The following is an 8,624-nucleotide window of genomic DNA, read 5'->3' as shown; positions in this document are numbered from 1 at the left end:
CAGCCGCGTCCTGACGCGCCCCTCGCCGTACTTTCGCCTGGAACCACCCCGATGCTACCCCGTCGGGCTAACTGACACCGTCGTCGATACGCGTTGCTCGCGGACGCGGCATCTCTACTGACATCCCCGCGTCGCCACAGCGTCCACGGCGTCGCCCTCGCCGGCGTCGGCGCTCATCGCGCTCAACTTACCCGCGGCTGCGCCCGCTTCCGCGTTCCTGCGTCCTCGAGTGGCCCGCCTTTGTCTTCGTGCCCATTCACCTCCCATCCTACCTAGCCAGGACGACGATCGTGGCGAGATGCTTTGCATCCACGATGACGTGGAGGGTTGAAAATATTTTTCATTTATTCCCGGGCTTGGAAGGACCGAGGCCAGGTGCTTCGCCTCCACCACGACCCCGAGCATTGAAAATATTTTTCATTCATTTTGTTTGTTAGCAGAGTTTGAAATTTGGATAGGTAGCTTTGGCACGGAAGGATTATTGGAATATATATGTAATATCGTGATATAATGTGTGTGTTTACAAAGGAATGGAAGATAGGAAAGACGATCGTTGTTCAACCTGAACTATTCACGCCAAATGTACAGAAAGCAGCACAACTAGATGATTAGAATACGACTCGACTCTCACAAAACGCAATCGACACTCTCTCGGTAACGCCACTCGCAAGCTCTGCCTCTCCGCTCGCATGCTGCTTCTCGACTCGCACGCTGCTTCTCGATTGTCACTCTGGCTGTTGTAGCATTCCATTGTCTTTTACCAGGCCCGCCGCACACGTGTTCTCACGTGTTCTGCAGACGCTCGTGGCCAGGGTCACGTAGGTCTTTTCTACGAACTATGCACTTGAAAAGACCGACGACACTTTGATGGGCCCGACGGTGCCTCGGCTCTCGCGACATTGTTTATGGTTCGCCCGATATCTCTTAGGCCTTTCGTCCACGATACTACATATATATAGGAAGGTACGATTTATTTCTTTTTGTTTGCATTTGATCAGGCAAAAGGAGGATTGAAATCAAATAGAATTCCTTCCGATGGCCAGCGCAGGATTGACCATTGTATGTAACGTGTAATGTCTTTATGTTAGAAGATCGATACGTGATCGATGTACGTTGTTACGCGTATAGTGATTGGCTACAAGGAGATTTAGCCTATTAAGAAGAGCCAGGCAGTGATATAATACGTAAAAATTGTGGAACGCACAATGCTTTTTGTTTTATATTAGTTTATTGAATTATGCACGAAAATAATATAAATAATATAATAATATAAAACAGAAATTGTTGTTCATCTATTATCACCTTATAAAACGAAAGAAACTTTTCGGACAATCTAATACAGTAATTTGGTGTTCTATCAAGAAGGCCATTGTATCAGTGAGAGATTCAAAAATGAAGAATATCCTTGATTTGAAAAATTTGGTTTGTTATGGCGGCGTAAGTATTATAATTGAAATAATTTATCGTAGTACTATAAGTGCTTCAATTTATAATTTCATAAAATTGTTAGATTCTGGTAAATGAGGAAATAACGAGAAAAGATATTAAACGAGTCTTTAAAAGTTTCTTCCGTGATTACAATGGTTTTTACAACGGAATTGAACAACGCGAATTAAATAGATAGAAGTTGCAAATAAAAAATTCCATTAATACCACATTGGTATTTAATGGCTTAGGGCAGCAAAGAATCGAAGAAAGTTTGCAACGTGAAAGTTAGATAGGGTTGGCAATGTTCTCTCGTAGGGTGAAATTGATCGAAATTGCTGGTAGGAAAATGTTTGCTTTTGTAGTAGTCTCGATTACGTAGTATATACTTTAGCAAATTGTCCTTTTCGCTATCTCTTAAATATAATATGATGTAATATTTGTTAACATATCTGTATTTCCTAACGTAGCATATAACTAATACATATATCCTAAATATATTTTTCCCAAGAACAAGCAGAAATAAAACTTTGCATCGTACGATTAATTGAATTTTCGAATTTATCCTTCCATTTTCTACTTATGCGCCCGACATTGTAATTTTCTGAATAAATGCGCCTCTAATTAAACATGTCGTTAACAAAGTTCGTCTATCGTATCGCGAGGGCGTGGAAATATTTTTCCCAAGAACAAGCAGAAATAAAACTTTGCATCGTACGATTAATTGAATTTTCGAATTTATCCTTCCATTTTCTACTTATGCGCCCGACATTGTAATTTTCTGAATAAATGCGCCTCTAATTAAACATGTCGTTAACAAAGTTCGTCTATCGTATCGCGAAGCCGTGGAAATATTCTTTGATACTCCCCTATCCTTTTTTTAACAAAACATTCCTCCACGACAGTACAAAAGAAACCCGGTGGAGGGTATTTAAATCACCTCCTACTCTCATTAATCCTCCTCTGCCTCCTCTTTCTCTCTGTTACCCTATTCGATCGCGTTTCACACGAGGGGACAACTGTTTATCGAAGTAATTAAAGAGGCGAGAAATACAGAGAGCCTACCGGTCGTTACGACGACGAAAATTACGGCTGGTGTTCTCGCGCCGTTCACACAAATTTAAAAGCCGCCGAGATATTACGTCGCGTCGCTCGCATTTTGTTATCCGCCTGAGAATCCGCGTCGTCGCAAAATGAATTCATAAAGGCCGACAATAAGTTTTCCACAGCGACACTGGAATTATATCAGTTAATGTTAATTTCACGGTGGAAAATGCGAATACTTTGAAACATCGTTGGCTATTACAAAGCTGTCCGTACGATATAAAAAAAAAAGAAAAAAACGAATTTCCTCTTGCGAATAAGAGAACCTTTCATTCAAATTACATCGATCGATGCTTCATGGAAATGTTTCACGACATTTGCCTAAAATCATAACGCCTCTGATAATATCTGTATAGAGACACGTGTCTATGAAATAGTAGATCGATCACTATCTTTGGAAAAAAAGTGACGAAATTAACGAATAATGATTTCTAAACGATTTATTTAAAGCCATAGCCTTTACGACGATATTTTTATGAGAAAATATCGTGAGTTTATTAATTAAAAGATTGATGACTATCTATAACGCAAAGCAACGAAATTTGTATGTGTAGGTACTTGCAAGGAGATTTTATTAAACATTTTATGTTTACCGTTCGAACGAGCAAAGAGTTTTAATACCGTGAGAAGGCTATTATCATAAAAAGACGAGGTATTATCGATGCATTATGCGTTAGACGGTGGATGGTTTCTAATTTTTTAAGAGTACAAATTATATCCCTTTGTATAGTATGGGATGTTTTCCGAAGATAGTTAGAGAGTGAGAAAATGCTGTAAAATTTCTTACAAAGAGATTCAGCTGGATATAACGTCTCGAGGAATTGAGAACAGTTTCTTTAGAGCCGCCTCAGCGAGGCGGAATCAATCAGAAATCTTTAGTCAAAGTGTCGATAGCAGTACTGTACAGATTTAGTGTCTGGCTAGGTTCGATTTAATATTACTTATTCTAGACAAAAAATTTCTTTACTCTTCAATCTGCAAGATATATTAAAATACCTCTTTTTGTTCATAAGGCGATATTGAGTAAAAAAAAAATTGACAAAAGCGTGCTCATCATATCTTCTTCCTGCGATTTTTGTATATTTATAAATTTCAAAACGTGACAAATTCACGGTCGTCGAATGTTAGTATCTAAAAATACGGAAGAACTTATTATTTCAATTATATTTCTGCGTTCGATTTGACCACAAAAATCGGTCTTTATCGTAAACTTCATATCGTAAATTTAAAGCTTGAAAAATGCTATTTTCTTATTTAGATATATCTTTTCTCTATACCAAAATACAGATATCTAAATACATGGATCTTTATTCCTCAAACACTGGATCTTATAAATTGAGGAAATTAAAGACCGATCTCTCGTTATTTAAATAATATCGTTTCTCGATATCGAAATACAAAGAACGAGAGGTCTCTTAAAACTTTCATAAATGCCAATATCCCTGTAATTATCGTTTGAAAAATGTTTGTTCAAAATATCCGTTACAAATTTCGCTCAATTTATCAAGCAGAAATTGTCAAATAAAAATCTGATCGACGTTATCACGAAGCTTCATCACCGAATATCTCGGTTCGAATCAATTTAAAACATGAAACAACCCGCGTGTAGGAAAGTCAAACATTCGAGTGGTTGAGCAAACACATCCGCGTTAGCATTGTATGGTAGCGAAAGTGACATCGGTTCGAACAACAGGACGTGGGAGTTTGCGCGATCCTGTCTCATGACTTTTAGGACACCCTCTATTTGTATTCTGACCATGTTGGATAAAGACACGTTTCGGCGCCGTCTCGTCGCCTATCTATTGATTGCAATTTGAGATGATGGGAGACGAGCGAACACGCGTTTATCCGAAAGTGTATGCCCGTGTCAAGTTCTATTCGGACGGCAATGAAATCCCCTTTTCTACCGGACGATCAAATCCCCTGGATTACCCTGACATCGACTAGGCTTGTACTCACTCGTTACATTATCATCTAGAATTTTGGAATCACTTTTTCCTATGTTCCGCATTGTTGATTTTGTTATTAATTTGAAATCGGTGTCATAGTATAAGTACGACGATAGTTTCCTTTAACGCGACAGACTTTTAATCTCCGAAAGAGTCTTTTAAAGCAAGAGAATATCAAGCTGAGATTTGTTCAAATTCTTGAGTTTTACGAAACGCGCTTAATGAACGACACAGGTTTGTTAAAAGAGCAAGTAACGCAAGTAAATGTTTCAGAATATGCGTTCGAAATAGAAAATGACTTAGCGATGAAAACGTATTGAGATCGTACGTAAGCGTAATATCGTAGAATCAAAGTCACTAGCATTCGGTTATACTTTTGTGTTGAACAAAGTACGAAATACGTAATATCTAGAAAAAGGAAAAAGCAACTTTGTATTATTTCGAAAGCATACGTCCAACTTAATGGTAGAATCGAAATTTTGGAGGAGTGCGTCAGACGTCCACGTGGGTTTCTTGTTTGATCGTCAAAGTATCCTTGAACGTCGGGAAGTAGGTTCTCAGGCGCCGTTTAGCCGGCATAAGAAACACGTCCCAAGCTCCGTGGGAGAACAGAGACCATCCAAACGGGAAATACAGAATAGAAATCGTCGAGCAGAAGGGTGTTCGGTTGACATGGCTTTCAATGTTCGAAACATGGTTTTTGGAGTAATAAATCAACTTGGAGAAAAATATTGCTATACAGAAAGTTGGAAATTCTTTAAAAATTGTGTCGAATTGAAATGGAAGATTTACAGGACTTTTGATTTCGGGTCAATTCACAGTATCGTCGTTATTGAATTATTTACGTTATTTTTTGAATATTCTAGTTGATAAAAAAATTGATGTTTAAAAAATAATTGTATCTCCTTTATAAAATATTATTCAAAATTCTTCTGTGGTTCAGGGAAAATAGAATCTCGAATTCTTAATGAGAAACGGTAGTTTTTCTTGGTTTATATGCTATCAAATAGAGCGTCATCCGTGTCGAAATAATTTTCATGTTAGAAATTCGTATTCGAATCTCTTGGGAATAATATTCAGAGAAGAAAATAATTTACTCGACTCGATAGATATCGAAAGTCGAACTACTTTTTCCCGTATTTCACTAGATTCATAAATAAACATTAGATTTCACTTTCAATAATATTTCAAAATCGCCTTTCCCTAATGTTGCAACTTGTTTTCAAGTACGTAAGAAGCCGACTGTTCTCTGTGTGAAGAATTGTTCCGCGCTCTTAAGCCTTTCGAGGGTGCAGGCCAGTTTCCAAGAACGAAAAGTCTGGTAGAAAGTTGCCGCGCTCGTGGAGGAACGTGTACGACTCTTTAAGTAGAAAAGAGCATTGCAAGAGAAAAACGTGTCTCACTGCGTAATAAACGGCAAGTGTCGCCTATAAAGAAACATCACATGGCAATTAACCTTGCTTACCATCCAATGTCGTAAAATAACATTTCCATTCTTCTATTTTCCCTCTGTAAGAGTTATGTTTCTGCTGCAAATGGAAAGCTTATGATATTTTGCCAAGAACAGATTGCGATTTAAATCAAAATTACGATACTAGAATAAAGAAAAAAATCCGAATTAAACGTTACTTCAATTTCAATAATTTGGTATTTAGATTTAATATGTAGAATATTAGCTGTTCTCTTTTTTTTTTTTTTTTTTTTAGAAAATTAAGCATAATTGATACTTTTACGCGAGAATTATAATTATGTAACGAACAAGAAATTCAAAGCAAAGTTTTGTTATTCTTTGTAAAGCGAATTCTTTAGCTACGTTTCTCTTAAAAATGTAATTATACATAATTGGTGATTTTATAAGAAGAAGACTCGCACTTTTACGATAAACAGAATGTTACTTTCCTAGAAATTTAATCTTCACATTAACCATACGTAATTTCACAGCAGTAATTGTAATTAACGATTCTACGCGATAAATCCGAACATTTCCACTGAATGAAAGCGTCCTACAGTATGTACCGGGAAACGAGCTATGTTTCGCGATATCACGCGTGTTACATCCTACTCAAATAGACACGTATTAAACGCCACCCGACGTGATACAATCCCATTTTTTGGATGCTGGCCAAAACCGCATTTTCTCTATAGCACGAATCCTCGAACGTATAGCGATCGGTATCAAGGATTCTGAATACGTCGCAGGACCATTGACGTATCATCTCAACATTAGCATATTATATACACCTCGCAAAATTCATTCAGTTTCATCGATTCGAACAAATAGTACACTGTTCTTTCTCCTCCTGTCTTTCTCGAAAAATATCCAACAGCAGATTATAAAAGCTGTCGTTAATTATCTAGTTTCGACTGACGACGTATTTAGGCCAGTTGCCTGTTATTTTTGCAGCCGGCGACATTGTCTAAACTGCTCGGCATCTAGTGTCGGGAGGTTGATTAAAATCAAGCAAGACTTAATTAGGCCGCTATCATTAGGAGAGAAGCAGCGCTCTATTCGATTTCGATAACACGCCTCTGCTTGGTCAAGAACTCATTTACGTAACAAATTCTTCGCCCCTTCGCGGATAGCTATGTACGATATATCCCGCGAACTTAGTCTCGTGCAAGATATTTCGCGACTCGGTGAGAACTCTCTTTCTCAGGCATTAGCGGAGGGGGAACAAATATTTCACTTATCGAAAGGAAAAAGAATTTCGAAAAAGATTATATATATATATATGTTTATATATATGTTATATATATAATAAGAAAATATACATGCATAGGGAGAAATATTAATATACGAAATTTTGTTGAGTTCATTGAGCCTTTCGGGCAGTATCACTTTGTACGTACGTAGACTATGAATATTTTACGATCAATTCGGTATTATCGATTAGAGGTGTGAATTATTGAAACCAATTCTGGCAGTGATAAAGGGGAATTTCGTGCTTTCTTTTCCGGCTGAAGCTACGTCGAATATTTTGCGAATAGTTTGTGACGTTTATTAATGTATCAACTGTTTTCCCTTAGTAGAAGATACCTTCATGATATTTTTATCAATTATTTCGCCTAGAATGATAATTATTTAATCGAGAATTCCTTTAATTATTCAACACCATACATCGTTAATATTCAGTATACATCCACTGAATGAAGAGATAACTGGCTAGACTTCTTTAAATATTTCATTGCTCTTTGGCAGGAAGAAAGTGTTGTTAAAAATCTACACGACCTTTTTCTTTGTAATATCAAGTTCCTTCCAAAACCGTCGTTAAAATTTTGTTCTAGCGCCCAGCGATTGGCGATTAAAATAAAACGAAAGGAACACCAGCCTGTTGCCTGTTTTTGTAAACAACGGGTGTTGATGCACTCTTTCGTGGCTCGTGCGAGAAAGACTGCACTCTGATATTGTGCAACGGAGCTCGATCGAACGGAAAGAGCCGATGATCGGTGTACTGTGACTAATCATTGCCCGGTAGCCTTGTCCATGAAAAGGTAGTGCAAGTTGGAGCGCGAATAATGCGCATGCATGCACTTTGTATTTATAGCCGCGATCCTATCGTGTAGCGAAAATTTAAGTGGCTCGAGTCTATCCACCTTGCAAACCTTTCTAGTCGATGTCGTTACAAAATCTCGTCCGTTTGACAAAACGCGATATCAAAAAATTGTTATCAATTTAATTACCAACTCTCATCAGCTTTTTTCGTCGGATCCGAAGGGTTAAGTCGAAAATGATCAAGGTTTATAAAGGGAGAAATATGTTAAGGTTGATGAGATACTGGAAACCACCGTGAAGTTACTCAGTGATATCGGTGTTACGAGTTTCTAGCTCCAACGACTATACATAGTCTTCGGCTAAAGATAGCAATAGGGATAGAAGCTGAAGGCTTTAGCTTCAGTGGAAAGATAATATTGATATCGATCTGTTCGCAAGTAATCTGGTCTTCTATTTGTCATCCTATGATTTTGTAAAAATTATCGCTGGACGATGGTTTGGTTATTAGTTAATTATTGATCGGTTTAACTTTAGACTGAAGTTAATTGTAGCTTAACGAAAAATATATCAATTTCTTTCTAATGCGTAATGGCTCGTATAGACTGAGATACAGTTGCTAGAAACACTGTACCCCAACAATTGGCCAATCGTAT

Source organism: Bombus impatiens, unplaced genomic scaffold, assembly GCF_000188095.3.
Source record: "Bombus impatiens unplaced genomic scaffold, BIMP_2.2 scf_0670, whole genome shotgun sequence".
NCBI classification, from domain to species: domain Eukaryota; kingdom Metazoa; phylum Arthropoda; class Insecta; order Hymenoptera; family Apidae; genus Bombus; species Bombus impatiens.
The sequence above is the reverse complement of the archived record's forward strand: the minus strand, read 5'-3'. Positions refer to the sequence as shown.